This window comes from Pithys albifrons, chromosome 17 (assembly GCF_047495875.1).
Source record: "Pithys albifrons albifrons isolate INPA30051 chromosome 17, PitAlb_v1, whole genome shotgun sequence".
Classification (NCBI taxonomy): domain Eukaryota; kingdom Metazoa; phylum Chordata; class Aves; order Passeriformes; family Thamnophilidae; genus Pithys; species Pithys albifrons.
In genome coordinates this window covers 7,736,324-7,751,233 of record NC_092474.1, presented here as the reverse complement: position 1 = coordinate 7,751,233, position 14,910 = coordinate 7,736,324, and the positions used below count along the sequence as shown (strand labels likewise).

General features: G+C 58.1%; 1 protein-coding gene across 1 annotated transcript in view; it reads right to left on the bottom strand.

Annotated features, from left to right (window-relative positions):
* FAM222A (family with sequence similarity 222 member A) overlaps positions 1 to 1,547 on the bottom strand; it is a 29,979-nt gene extending 28,432 nt beyond the window's left edge. The window contains exon 1 of the mRNA XM_071572077.1: positions 1,459 to 1,547. The gene's annotated coding sequence lies outside the window, so the exon portion shown is untranslated. The remainder of the gene's footprint in view (positions 1 to 1,458) is intronic.
* Between the last annotated feature and the right edge of the window lie 13,363 nt (positions 1,548 to 14,910).

The following is a 14,910-nucleotide window of genomic DNA, read 5'->3' as shown; positions in this document are numbered from 1 at the left end:
GCAGCTTGTGCCCAGCACACCAGACGATCAAACCCCACCGCAGGGCCACGGGAAGGTATAAAACTGCTAAATGCCCCCAAATCATCTCGAGCAAGACGCTGGACACTCCTTATTGAAAGAGCGGCCACGTGGCTCTGTCCCCATGCCCGCAGTGCCCCACGGCCACTCTGTCCTTCCTGAGCGCCCGTCACCCACCCGGGCAAGCTGCCTGCAGCCTCTGAACACGAGCATCCCCCGAGCAGGGGGATGCACTGATAAATATATAAATATAAATATAGAGACACATAAATATACATCAAAAACCTCCTACAGAGATCCCAACAACCACAGCCAGGCAAACCACCAGTGCCTGATGCCAACAAATTCGTCCCTTGGAAAACACCGAGCACGGCTGGAAAACTTTGTCGCTGGTTGTCCTCGGAAGGAGCCGGCAGGGCCAGAGCCCCGAGCCCCGCTGCAGCCGAACCCTGCAGGGAGCCGAGCCGAGCCGTGCCGTGCCGCCGCCGGCTCGCTGCGGCCAGGCCCTGCCTCTCCAGCCATTAAATTCCCACGATGCGATGGCTTTCCCAGAGCTGGATTGGGATGCTGAGGCTGAGCTGCTGGCACCGAGAACAGCTCATTTCTGCTGGGGACAGAGCCGGAGTGGCGGCACAGCCCGCTCGTCCGCGGCTGGAGCCGGTGGATGCCCAGCCGTGCTGCCCAGGAGCTCTCGGGGAACACGACGCCTCTTCCCCGCTGAATCGTATTCCCAGCGCCGATGGTCCAGAAGATGCCATAAGGGTGCTCGGGGATGCTCCCTCCGCAGCGGAGCTTTTTTCCAGAGGGGATTTTTCCCCGGCAGAGCCTCCTGACCCAGCGGAGGCAGACAGGGAGACGGGTGTTAAATAAACCATCGCTGGGTGGGTCTTTCTTCCCTCTCCTTTGTGACCGGCGGGATCCACATCAGCGCGGGGTCCACGGCGGGGTCCTGCTCTGCCGCCACCCGCTCCGGTGTCCCGGTGGGATCGGGCGCTTCCTTGCCCTAGAAGGAGGAGAAACCCCCTCCCTTTTTTTTTTTTCCCATCCGAAAAGGGGCAGAAAAGGGTCGCAGCAAAGGCGGCAGCTGCCGGTCGGCTCCCGCTGGAAGTGTCTCAGCTTTCCTCCTGGAGGCACCCGTGGATATTTTATTTCCACTTACGAGTCAGACGACCCAAAAAGCCATTAAAAAATCAAAAATTGGATGGGGAAAAAAACCCCTCAAAACAAGAGAAAACCCAAAAGTTGTTCCCGTTCCTCTCCGGTAGGGACGGGCGAGCCGGTCCCCGGCGGCGGCGGCTCCGCGGGCACCTCCGGGCACCGGCGCTGCGGCGGGGCCACCTCCGCTGCGCCCCTGGAGCCGGCGGAGCCCTGCGGTCCCCGCGCGCCCCCTCCGGTAACCCGCCCCCCCGAACCCCCCCCCGGTGCCCGGACCCCCGTTACCGTCAGAGCTGGATGCGGGCCGGCTGCGGGCGCTGCGGTGCGGGGCGCGCGGGGCCGCCCCCCCCGGGCCGCGCAGCAGCGGCGGCGGCGCCCGCCCGGCCCCGCGCCCCGGCCCGCCCCGCCCCGCGCGCGGCCAGCGCGGGGGACCCGCCGCCGCTCGGCCCCGGGGGCGCGGCGGGGCCGCACGGCACGGGCGGCGGGGCAGCCACGGAATCGCCCGCGGAGGGGGGAAAAAAAATTAAAATGAAATCCTCCCGGCGCGGCTGGGCTGGCGCGGCGCGGGGACCCCCGGGGGCATCACAGCGCGGCTGCCCCGCTTCCTTTGTGCGGCGGCGGCGGTCGGTGCCCGGCGGGGCGGGGCGGGCGCGGGGGGGACGCGGGGCGGAGGGCGAGCAGCGGCGGCCGCGGCTCAGCGCTCCATGGCGGCGGGCGAGGGTCCGGGTGGGCGCGGCCCCGGTGGCGGCCCCGGTGGCGGCCCCGGTGGTGGCCCCGATGGCGGCCCCGGTGCTGGCTCCGGTGCTGGCCCTGGTGGCGGTCCCGGTGCGGATCCCGGCGGTAGTCCCGTTTGTGTCCCCGGCGGTGTCCCCGGTGCTGAGCCTGGCACTAGCTCCGGCAGTGGCAGCCTGGGTGCGGGTCCCGGCACTGGTCCCGGTGTCGGTCCCGGTGGTGTCCCCGGTGCGGGTCCCGGTGTCGGGCCGGGTGCTGGCCCCGGTGCGGGTCCCGGCGGTGGCCCCGGTGCTGTCCCCGGTAGTAGTCCCGGTGCGTATCCCGGTTCTGCCCCCGGCGCGTTCCCGGCGCGGTCCCGCCCGGCGCGCGGCTGCGGCGCCTCTGAGCGCCCCGCGCGGGGCCCGCCGGCCGCACGCGGCCAGGCCCCGCCCCCGGCGCGTTGCCATGGCGACCGCGCCGCGTCCTGCCGGGGGGGGCGGGGCCTCCCGGCTCCGATCCGCGCGAAAATCCGAACGCGGGGACTGCGCTTCCCGGCGTGCATCGCGCGCGACCGCCGCGCCGCGGGCACCGGGAGCGGCCGCGGGGCTTCATGGGAGTTGTAGTCCTGCCCCCACACACGGGGCGCCGACGTGCCAAAGCACCGCCAGGATGGAGCTCACCCCTCGACAGCTGGTGACCCGCGTGGCGATGGCCGTGAACACCTCCGGACCCCGCGGGATGTGTGCTCCCAGCGGGCGCTGCCTTACCTGAGGGTGCCCCGTGTCTCGCAAATCCTAGAAACCATTATTCCTGCCCCAAACTCCTGCCCCAGGATGGTTTTTTGTCACGGCAGGAGTGCGAGAGGCTGCGGGAGGAGTAGCAGCCCGTCCCCCTCGCCCAGGAGCACTGCACGTGTGCGGTGCCGCTCCCAGCGCCGCGCAGCCCCACCCGCCTCCTGCCCTCCCTCCTGCCCTCTGCCACCGACCTTTGACCACTCTGGGGGCGATCTGGCTTCTTACTGAGTTTGGAGGAGTTTTTGGAGTGGTCTGGCTTCTTTCCGGGGCCTTTCCAGCTGCCCTGCCCGGGGAGGCACCAGCAGCTCCCCAGGCATTCCTGAGCCCGGGGACAGGAGCGCTGCCACCCAGGACTGATCCTGGGGACTCGGTGTCTCCGAACACATGAAGCTGCTCCAGTCACTGCTCCCGATCCAGCAAACGTGGAAGGCTGAGAAATTAAAATAATAACTAGATCTACTTTCAGGAGAGCGACTCCTCTGTGCAATTATAACACGTATTATGCTCCCTGTGAAAATACATTATATTGAATAAATTCCCTCTCAGAGCAGGGCTATTCATACTGCTCATTTGTTTCAGTTCAAACATTTTTAGCTCATCTCCCTGGCAGATTCTGGTGCAGTTTTATACCTTCTCTGCAGCTTATTTATCTGCTTCCCGTGTTGCAAGAGAGGCCGGCGATAAGAATAAAACCATTACAGATTTGCGAACAGCACTTAGATTTTTCAGAGATAATTTAATCAAAGCTATTAGTAAGGCAGGAAGAAAGATTGCTCTTTATTCGGGGGAAAAGAAATATAAAAAGGAGCTTTCATTCTTCTCAGCAAATGTTTTAACCACCTGAAGTCACTCACAAGGACTTGAAAGGGTGACGGCGTCTTTGCCAGGGAACAGATCTGTCCCGGAATAGCAAACTTCAAAAGGTGGGTGTTTTGGCACTGCCTTCAAGGAGATACTATTAAGCAGTTCTGACCTCCCTATTTCCATCCTTTTTTTCCTTTTTTTCTCTCTAAGACTTTACAGAGGAGAAACACTTTGGTGATTCAGGGAACACGTGAATACTTTGCCGGAACATAAATTTTCCCCAGCGATTTTGGGAACACAAGGAGAGCCTTAATCTGCTAATGAATGAGCTCTGCAAAGTGAGACCGGCCCCATTGCCACTTCCAGAGGGATTGAATTGCAGGGAGGAAGCTGGAGAAGAGAGATTTTTAAAAGTCCTTCTGCTTTAGCACAAATAAATAATACATTAGTGTGTCGGGGATGGCGGAGGGTGAGTCCTTCCCCATACAGAGTTTTCCATGCTCCCAAAACAGGGATAAGGCAAGATCATAGTGACAGAACAAGGGGAAAGGCTTCAAACTGACAAAGAGTAGGTTTAGATTGGATATTAAGAAGAAATTCCTGCCTGTGAGGGTGGGCAGGTCCTGGCACAGGTTGCCCAGAGAAGCTGTGGCTGCCCCATCCCTGGAAACGTCCAAGACCAGGTTGGACAGCGCTTGGAGAAACCTGGTATAGTGGAAGGTTTCCCTGCAGAGGGATGGGACTGGGTAATTTTTAAGTTCTTTCCAACCCAGGCCATTCCATGATTCTATTCTATGATTCTCTGCTCTTCCAGATGACAATATCCCTTTAATTTAACATCATTATTTTTGACTGTCGCTGGCAATCCGGAGCATCTCCATCTCTCATCCTGACAAATGCACACTGTAATTCTTTGCCCAAAATGTCACTCTGCCCTGGCAATGCCTGGACGTCGGAATGAGAGAGATTTCCCGGGGATTAAAACCGGACCATTACTCTCTGTTTTAAATGCATCCAAGGCTCTGAAAGCTGTATCTGCTTTCATTCCTTTTGTACGAAAAGTTATTGACTTATCAAGGTTAAAATCCATTCCGTATGGCCCAATAAAACAGGGATATCTCCGCATCCGTGCTGTCATTTGCAGGTCCGTTTTCATGGCAACAGGGCTCTTTTCTGCACATTAAACGGTTCAGTTGTGCAAAGTTCAGACATTACATAAACACAGAGGTAACAACAAAAAAAAATCAATGAGCTCATAGGCATGGAAAGAGGAGATAGCATTGATCGGGGCCGCCGTCGATATTTGGGATCTCTGCCTCCTGCCCTGCTCACTGCCCTCCTGTGCTGGCAACGGGAACACAAAGGGATGCTGAAGGACATGGCAGGGGAAATGGCACCTTCACCTCCCTGCCTGCTCCTGCTGGTAATTAATATCATCAGGGCCCCACAGGCGCACCAGGATGTCCATGCACCCAGCTCAGGGTTTATTGGTGCTCATGGAGGTGTCACCACTCAAGTGGGTCCTTCCCATGGCTGGTTTTTGGGTAATGACCACACACCCTGTTTCCCATGAAATCCTGAAAGGTTTTCCCAGCTCTCAGCTGTTTCCAAACACAGGTCCCCAAGGGATGCAGGTCTGAGAGGTGGCTCCAGGCAAGGACAGGGCGCATGGGAGGCAGAACACTTGGAGCACATTTACAGTGGTGCCAGCACTGTGCCATGGTGGCTCCGGCAACACCAGGCTGTGGACACGGAGCAGTGGGGTGTGGGGTGTCCTGGTGAGTGACTTTGATGCTGATGGGAGATGCCAAGCTTTTTGCTTCCCAGTCAAAGGGGAGAGAGAGATTCCGGCATTAAAATGCTCGTTAGAGGAGAGACACCAACATCTGTTGGGAAAGCAAATGGAGAGCAGAGTGAGACAGCCGGGGCAGCCAGGCGTGAAGAGGAGGAGGAGGAGAGGGAGCAGGAGAAGGAAGGCAGGCAGGAGTGGGGGCCTCTCTGAGCTGCTGCTCCCCCTCACTCTGTACCAGCACATCGGATTACTCCTGGATCCCAAGTCTCACTGGAGCGAGAGCAGAGCTTGCCCACAGGGTAAAACTGATCCTTGTTGGGTCCCTGGGGCCAGAAGAGCCCCGAGTGCTGGGGCCACACTGGGAGATCCAGAGCAGGAGGGCACAGAAGGCATGGAGGCTGCAGAGGTCAGGCAGCTGATCCAGGCTCAGAAATCTCCTGTTCAGGCAAGGAGTCATGTCCCAACAGCATCCTCTCTGCTGTCCCCACTGTCCCCGCTGTTCCCTTGGGTGCCACTGCTCTGGGTGGTGGTGGAGGGGGAGCTGGGCAGCATTCAGGGGCAGCTGCCTCGGGTACTGCAGGGTCAGCAAGGCAGAAGCTCCCGTGCTCTGTGCTTGCTTCCCCCCAGTTTATTTATAGATTCAGCAAGTTATTCAGCTGAAACAAATCCCGGTTCCAGCCAGGTCCCAGGGCCAGCGGCGCCTGCTTTCTCTCCCAGTGCACCAGGCAGTGTTTTCTGGGGGCATTGGCAGCCCCACACCATCACTCTGGTGTCTGCCAGCTGCAGGGGACGGGGGTGGTCTGGACAGGGTGACAGTCCCCAAGGCACAGGCAGTGACACAAAAGCCACCACGAGGGCAAGGCATGACACCATCCATGGTGGGGGGATCACCATGCAGGGTGGGGGGTGGACTGGCTGGGGCTGAGGGGCTGGGGCACATTCTGCCCCTTCCTGCAGTCCCCAGCCCCCTGACAGCTTTGCCAGGAGCGAGTACTTGCTGTCAGACCAAGTCTATTTTTATTCCCTGCTTAAAAATATCCCTGTCCGGGTCACTGGCACATGATGGATCATCACTCCTGAGACTTCCCTCAGGGTCTTCCCAGTGCTGAGATGAGCAGAGTCCGGTTCCCTGTGAGAGCCCTTCACACCCTTCCCACCCTGTGGAAGCACTGAGGGCACATCACAGCCCCACACTGTGGGGTGCACAAATACCAGAAATACCCACATGCTCCTGGGAGGGACAATGAAGCATCAGCCCCAACCCTGAGCCGGGCCCCGGCGTGGCCCTGTGCCAGCTCTGCATCCCAGCAGTGTCTGGGGCATCCCGGGGTCACCGTGTCCTTGCTCTCTGCTGTCACCTCACTCAGTCCCCTGCCAGTGGCAGAGCAGATCCAATGCCTTTTTCTTTCTCCTCTATTTGTATTTCGTGAAAAATTCAACCTTGCTCAAAAGCTTGGGTGAAAGGCCTTGTGAGCAGGGCTGGGAGCATGAGGAGATGATTCCAGCCTGTGGAGCAGTTTTTAACCCTACTAGTCACAAGGCTCTGATGCCACCCAAGATATGGCACTGACTGACAGGTGATTGGTTTTTGTCTCACCTGGGGATGGTTCATATCCAGCATGGGGCCATTCTGCAGCCTTTTTGCGTGGGAGTGCTCAGCAGCATTGCTGGGCAGAGGGAAAGCTGAGGGGCTTGTGGGGGGTCCCCAGGCTCCAGCTGTGAGGGTACCCTTGGTGGGCAGCACCCTGACCATCACAGAGCAAAGGCATCACTCCCAGCGAAGGGTTGGCAGTCACAGCCACCTCCAGCAGGGTACTGTCCCCTCCCCTGTGGACATCACCTCCTCCCTGGTGGTCCCCAGGGCACTGCGGAGCCCGGGGTGCCTCCCTGTTTGGCATCAGAGCCCATTGCAGGGGATTCACCAGCTCCTTGGCCAAAGCCTTTTGGTGAGTGGCCAGTTGCTGGAAGAGGAGACGATCAGGGCCAGGAGTGGTGGAGCTGCAGGGCTCGTTCCTGCCCCATCCCTTGCATGTGGTATTATGTACCTCCCTCCCACACTCATATTTTATTTCTCTTCTGTTGCTCTCCTTCATTCCCAAACAACTTGATTACGGTGCTTAATTGCATTTATGAAGCAGTGCTGGCACGTGCTGCCAGCCTGGATCACGGGGTGGTCCCAGCCAAGGGGGGCAACCCTGGGAGCACGTCTGTGGGCTGAAAGCTGAGCTCCAGGAATGAAATCAGAACAAGGTGGAGATTCCCAGGAGATCTTCACCTTTAACTTATTTGCTTCTTTCCCCTCCAAATCTGCTGACATTTGGAAAAGGGGAATCATTGCTATTTGCTTGTTTCAGCAGGTTCCCTCTCCCCTGTGCTGCTCCCAGCTCTGCTGGACTGTCAACAGCCCCAGGGTGGTGGAGGGCACCATCCAGGGAGAGGAGGAAGGTGAATGTTCCCTGAACCACCCCCCAGTGGGACAGAACAGTGCCCGTGGCACTGAACAATGCCCTGTGGCCCCAGGTGATGCCACACAGTGCTCCCACACCCCACACCGGGGCTGCCAGGAGAGCCGGCACAGCCCCTCAGCCTCTCTGCCAGAGAAGCACCTGATTCAATCCTCCTGACAGCCAAGAATTTGAAATGATTTATTAAAAATGTATAAAGTTGGGTTGTCGGTGTCGCTGCTCTGATAAGAGTGAGTCTCCCGTGCCGCTCCCATGGCTGCCACACTCAGCTCGGGAGTGTGTTCCCCTCTCCTGACCCTCCAGGGGGAAGAGTCCTGGATCCTTCCACTCTACAGATTAAATTTTGGCAGGATGCTGCAATCAAACACATCCAGGTTCCATAAGGCATCCTGGGGGTGTCTCCAGCCCCACAGGCCCCTCCCAGGCTCCTGGTCACTGCCCACAGGGATCTGCTTGCCCAAAGATGCTTCAGTTTGGGCCATCACAGTTTTATCCCCACTTTGGCTCTGGCCCTCTGGGTGCTGGGGATATTGTGACACAGATGCCGGGGCACCACAGGGGGACCACCAAATCACTTCTCTCAGGCCCATGGGACCCTGTCTGGCCCTGCTCGGAATCTCAGCAGGATGACACAGGCATAAGGCTGTGAGAGCCCCAGGGAGGCACAACAATAATGGCCAAAATCAATATTTTTGCAGGGGAGAAATAAAAAGCCTCGTCATGGCCATCGGCCGGAACATTGCAGGGGAAAAGAGAAATGGGAAGTCTTGGCCAGTGATGCCAGGGCTCTGCCATCCATCCGTGCCATCCCTGTCCCTGTCCCCTGGCACCAGAGCCTGCCTGTGTACTCAGCAGGGTGTGCCCAAGTCAGTTTCTTCCATTGCAGGTAATTGATTTAAATCAGGATTTTCTCCTGTTTTTTTCCAAAAGCATCTTTCTCCACAGCACCCTGGTTTTCCCTGGCAGCCCCAACAACAGCACTGGGCAGCCCCAGCCCCTCTCAGGCTGCAGTTGCCCGGTGGAACGATCCCCACCACGGGCTGGGGGGGAGGAAGCCGAACCTCGGTGACCCAGCCAGGGCATCTGTCATCACAGCGCTGCTCCGCCTTTGTGTGACACCGGGACCGTGCAAATCAGGCTGTGTGTGCCCCCGAGCCGGGCTCTGCATGGAGCCAGCCCTGAAACCCCTCCTGGAGAAGGCACTGCACTCATGGGCAAGAGCCTTGTTGCTCCAGGACAACTTGAGGCGAGCTTGTCGGAGCTGAGAGCTTGGCAGGGCTCCCGGTCAACTGGATTGGCAGAACCACCCCACCTCTGGTGGCATCCTGCTCCCAGCATCCCACTCCCATGCTCCTGCTCCCAACATCCCACTCCAAGAGCCTTATTCCCAGGGCGGGACCTGCTCCCACATCCCACTCCCAGCACCCTGTTCTCCAGACCCTGTTCCCGGCATCCTGCTCATCACAGCCCAGCCACGCCGCCCCCTCTCCCACTTTTCAAGGCCAATTATGGCTCAGAAATTAGCACGGTGCCCAGGTGTATGATCCCAATTAGGCTTTACTTAAAACCAATTAAACACCATTATAAATTTTCCATTTTGGAGCAGGTTTCCATGGAACAGGCGCCTTCCCACCGGGCAGTTCGGAGCTGGGTGCCAGCAGTGCTGCCAGAGCCCATGGCTGTCCTTGCCTGGGGAAAACACTCCTGACTCCAACTCATCATCCCAGGGTGGCCTCCCTTCTCTGAGCCCCTGTAGATGGTGCTGAGCACTGGGGTGCTGCCAACTTTGTATTGTCCCTGTCCCACCCCTGGGCACTGGGTGCGAGGAGGGTGCTGGGGACACACAGGGACACACTGATGGTCCGGATGGGGTGCTGGGGACCTCAGATCCCGTTGCATCCCATGGCAGCATTTGGTCCCACGGGAACAGGGTGAAGGTGGCAGCGCCGGCTGGTGGTGGGCAGGGCTGGAGGGGGGGTCCTGCACATGGCCGAGCTCTGCGGGTGCTGCCGGTGCCCTCCCGCCGGGGGCTTTGATCCGGAGAGCAAAGGCAGCGCCTTTGTGCGCCAGGAGGCTTTGAAGTCTCCCCAAACAGGGCACAGAGGGTGTCTGTCCCTCTCTGCCGGCCCAGCCTCCATCCCAGCCCCACTTTCACTCCCTTTTTATTTCCTTCTTTCCAATTAGGAGCCATCTCCGGCAATAAAACCTGCAAACTTTCCCCAGCTGGGGATGGGGTCGTGGGGAAGGTCCCACCATCCAGGACCCTCCAGGGGTCCCGACATGCTCCCTCCCACCGTCCATGGCCACACTAATGTGTGCCCCCAGCACAGGACCCCCAAATTGGGGTCAGTGCCTTCCCCAGGGCCTTTGCTCCCACTCTGGGTAGCAGCAGGCAGGTCCTGCCCGGCAAGTGACACTAATTATCTCTGCCCTTAATTCTCATCCCATTTTTAACTTTCCCTTCCAAAAGCAGGAGCAAAGAGAAGCTCTTTTCCAACCCCCCCCCCTTTCCTTTTTGGTGGCTCTGCTCAGCCCCGGGAGGGTGAGCAGAGCCCGGTGGGTACGTGTGAGCCTGTGTTTTTTGTGAGAAAAATCTGCATTGATCATTTCTGGGAATCAGGCTGTGTTTTTTACTCTGAAGCATCCATTATACACAGCTGCTTAATTGATGAGCGCTGCCGAGTCACCTCGGCTGCCGGAGTAAAACAGCCTAAAAGCTCCAGCGCAGAGGAAGTCCGTGCTTTATAAATTGATTCAGTGGGAGAGAGAGGGAGCGAGTGAAAAAAAACATTAATTACAGATGCTTCTGTGGGCACTGTTTTATGGCAGCGAGACCAGGATGTGGGCAATTCTCCTAAATGTGCTGATTAGACAGCACTTCATGTCTGGGAGCACATTAAATGGGCTCTGTAAAGCTATTAAAGATGCAGCACCATAAAGAATTGACGAGAACAAGTGGCAGCAGCGCAGCCCCAGGCTCCTGCCAGCTCCTGCCCAACTCCTGCCCTGGGCTCCTACCCCAGGCTCCTGCCCAGCTCCTGCCCCAGGCTTCTGCCCCAGGTTCCTGTCCATGCCTTGTCCAGCTCCTGCCCATCCTTTGCCCAGCTCCTGCCCATCTCAACAGCAACAAGTCCCTGGCAAGGCTGTATGAGCCACACAGGTGCCAGATCTGGGGTAAGCCAGAGAGACTGGACTGATGCTCCTTCCCATTTTTCCATCCCTGCTGAGCTGTCTCCCCAGACACTTCCAGGGTTGGGGGCTGAAGATTGTCTGTTGCCTCTATGTGGTCCCAGGGCTCACAATGGGTTCCATCCCCACTCTAAACCCTCCAGATTCCTGCCCCAGACAGCACATCTGTCCAAAACCCCACCTGGGCCTGGGGTGGTCCCTCCGCTGCATTCCCAGGAGGGCAGAGATCCCAGCTCCATGATGGGAGGCTCAGGCAGAGCTGTCAGGGGACAGGATCGCTTCTCCTCAGGCTGCTTCTGTCTGTGTGGAGCTGGGAGAGCTGGGGCACATCCAGGAAAATTTACTGCCAGCCCAGATGATGCCACACAGAGGACAGGGTAGCTGCAGGGATGGCATCACAGCCAGCCCTCTGCCTGTCCCCATCCCTGCAGGGACCGTCTCTGCTCACCCTGCACTCTCGTACTGAGACTGAGCCCGGCTGCACTATCCTGGTTCTCTTCGGGGCTCTACCACTATAAAGCAGTGACACCATGGTGGTGCTGGCTACAGGCAGGCCTTGGAGCATCCCTGGAGCATTCCTGGAGCCACGTTCCTTTCCACCTTTCCTGGTGCTCCTGGAGCTGGAAACTCCTGCTGTCCAGAGGACAGACCCCCTGAGCCCAAGCAGGGTGAAATCAGGGGGCTTTGAGTGCTGCTCTGGTTTCACCCACGGTCTCTGCCCACCTCACATACTCAGGAGCTGGTGAGGAAGGAGCCACCCGTGCCCATGTGTGAGGGATCCGCGCTCGGCAGGTCGGAGTGACCCCGGCACGGTGGGTGCGGGGCCGGCCGGGCGTGCCATGTTAACACAGCACAAATCAATTTGTCAGGACACAGCTCACCAATTAGCATTCACTGCGATTATTACTCATTTGCACACTGCAGGTTTCAGGGAATTAATCAGGGAATCATGGGGCATCGGGACAGCCGGGGTGGGAAGGGCAACGCTGGCACCCGGCACAGCCGGTGGCGTCTGGAGCCCTGCTGGAGGCACCCAGTGTTCTCCCTGGACCCAGGGGAATGTGGCCCTTGGAGGGTACCCCAATGTGGCATCCACTGTGCCACTGGGAATGCCACATCCCCACCCACACCACAGCACCACATCCTGCTGCCTCAGCAGGCCGGGACAGCGCTGGGACACGGAGTGAAAAGCAGAGAGCTCAAGGCAAAGTGACACTTCCCAAGTGGTCCCAGGGAGGTGACACTGAATGGTGTTCCCCCACACATGCCTGGTTTGGTGAGTGAGCGTGGCCCGGGTCCTGGTGTGGCCCTGGAAGGGGGTGCCAGTTCCAGTTCCAGGGTCTTCCAGCATCAGATGCTCTCACCTGGGTGCGACTGTGAGCATGAACAGAGGGGGAAAACAGGATGGGAATTCCCAGTCAAGGCCATTAAATAAAGCAGCCCTGAGCCTTCCTGCTCACTGCCCTGGGAATGGGAGCAGCCCCACTCTCCAGCACAGGGACAGCCACCTCCCCTGAGACAGGCCCCCTGTCCCTGCCCTGCTCAGGGGGGTGCTGGAGCTGGGTGTCCCAGGGGAGCCCCAGCCCTTGCCCCGGCTCTGGCCCCAGCTGGGGGTTGCTGAGCTGAGGTGGGCGGTGGGTGGTGGGCAGGGGGAGGTGGGAGGTGTGGGAGGTATGTGTGGTGTGTGTGGTGCCAGCAATGCCCCATCTCGCCATCCCTCTGACGGATAATCAATCCCTCTAAGCTGAGGAGAGACACACTGTCCAAACAGATCAGGCTTTAAATGCCAACTTCCCTAATGCAATTTTACAATCTCCTATAATTGAGTCACAGGAAAACTTCCCCTTCCCAGCCTTCCCTCCCGAGGCAGGGTGTGCAGATCATGGTGCATCCCCCCAGAGATGAGCTCTCCACAGTGGTCAACGCCCCTCTGGGATGAGCCATGGCCTCAGGGTGCCCTCTGTCCACACAGCCCCCAGGAATGGTGCACATCTGCCCCAAAACATGGCCATGCCAATTCACAGCCCCCCAGATTCACAGCCACCCAACTTCACCTCCCTGGGGTCCCTGCAGCTGGACAAGCAGCCCCCGCCGTGCCCCTGGGGGCTGGCCTGGATTAGCCCCCCCAAAATTACAAATGAAGTCCTGAGCACAGTAGTGCCATGTCAAGGCAGGATATTTTGGGGGTTTGTACCCCACCACAGAGCTCCATAACCTCTCCCAGGGTCCACTGGGATGGTGCAAAGCCTGTTGCTGGCTGACAGTGCTGAGACCCCAACACCTTCTTTGTGGGACCAAAGCCAGGGCAGTCCCCTGACCCTTTGTGAGCCCTAAAATTGGGTTGGGGCTGCAGGGGGTCCGGCACGGCCATGGGGGGCTGTACCACCAGGAGCCCCAGTGCAGCTCAAGGTTAGTGCTGGTAATTAAGGGCTGGGATTTGCATTCAGCAAATGACTCCAGCTAATTACAGGTTTAAAAGGAAAATGATCAGAGAGAGGATTATTTGCAAAATTGGGGCATGGTGGGGGAGCAGGCTCTCTGCTCTGCTGTGGAGGTCACCAGGCTGGCAGAGTCATCACCCTGCACATCTGGGGACTGCACATCTGGGGACAGCACATCTGGGTCAGCACATCTGGGTCAGCACATCTGGGTGGCCACGGCAGGAGCTGGAGGTGGTGTGATGGCCACAGGGGTTGGACATGAGGTCAGTGAGCCCTGCGGGGCACAGGGTGACCCCCAGATCTAGGGGTTCTCCTTGGAGAGCCCCCCAGCCCCAGGACAGGCTCCCCAGATCCCTCACACGTGGGCAGAGTGTGGCACCCTGACTGCTGGGCCACTGCCAACTTACACCCCCCCAAAAAAAAATAGTCACAAATGCCAAGGTGCTGAATTGATTCATTTAATTTTCCCTTCTCATTTGATCAAGAGCAGGGTGACATTTGGCAAAAGTTGCTGATGAGGGATTGAATGATTAATTGTCATGACAACCATTCCTGGTTAATGACAGGGATGAGATTGTGCCGGCATAAAAGCCGGAGAGTGGCCTTGAGTGCAGCGGTGCTAAATTACCAGGCATGTCACTGTTTGTGCTTTTGGTAAAACGTGGCCATGCGTTTCTAATGAGAGGTTAACTGTGTCCCCAAAGTAATTACAACTGATTGAAGAGGTAGTTAGTAATTAGAGGATTAACTGTAATGAGTCTCACCTGCAGCTGTTGCCATAGTTACAGTATTTTAGATGATCAGAGGTAAAATAGGACGCGGTGCCAGGAGAGGTGAGTCTGTCCCCTGAGGGGGTCTGGGTGCCCCCTACACCCACCAGCCCATGGCATGGGGTGTCCCATGGCCAGACCTCTTGGGCAAGGAAAGTCCATCCCAAATGCCTGGAATGCCCGAGGCAGAGCATCACCCGTGCCATGGCGTTCCTGGGCACTGAGCAGCAGGTGGGAGCCTCAGGGCTGGCTGTGCCAGCAGGGGAGCTCCAAGGGTAGGAAAGTCATCCAAAAAGCTTAAATCTCTAAATTCTGACAGCAGGGCTGGCTCTCTCTGGGAGCTGCCAATGGGCACCACAAGCAGGGACAGGGTCACTGCTGGCACTGCCATCCTCCAGGGCCCCACCACCCTGGACACACCAAGATGCCACCTGAACTGCCCAAACTGAGGCTGGTCCAACTCTCCCCATTCCCTGCTTTCACAGATGACAATTTACAGACCCGTGTAAAACCTGCAAGTACAGTATCTTTAATTATTCCATCCATAAATGATAAGAGCCATTCATTTCAGGGCTCTCATTACGAATTTATGCCCCTGTTTAATGTGCTCAGGAACAGCAGCCATCCCACAGCTCACGGGAAATATTGAGCAATCCTTTCTGGAAGAGCCGAGCGGGCACTGCCACAGCTATTCTGGACTTGGGAAGGGAAATGGGCCGAGCAGGGGGGTTGGTTTTTAACATGAAGAGTAAACCCCTCGCCCCAGGGAGC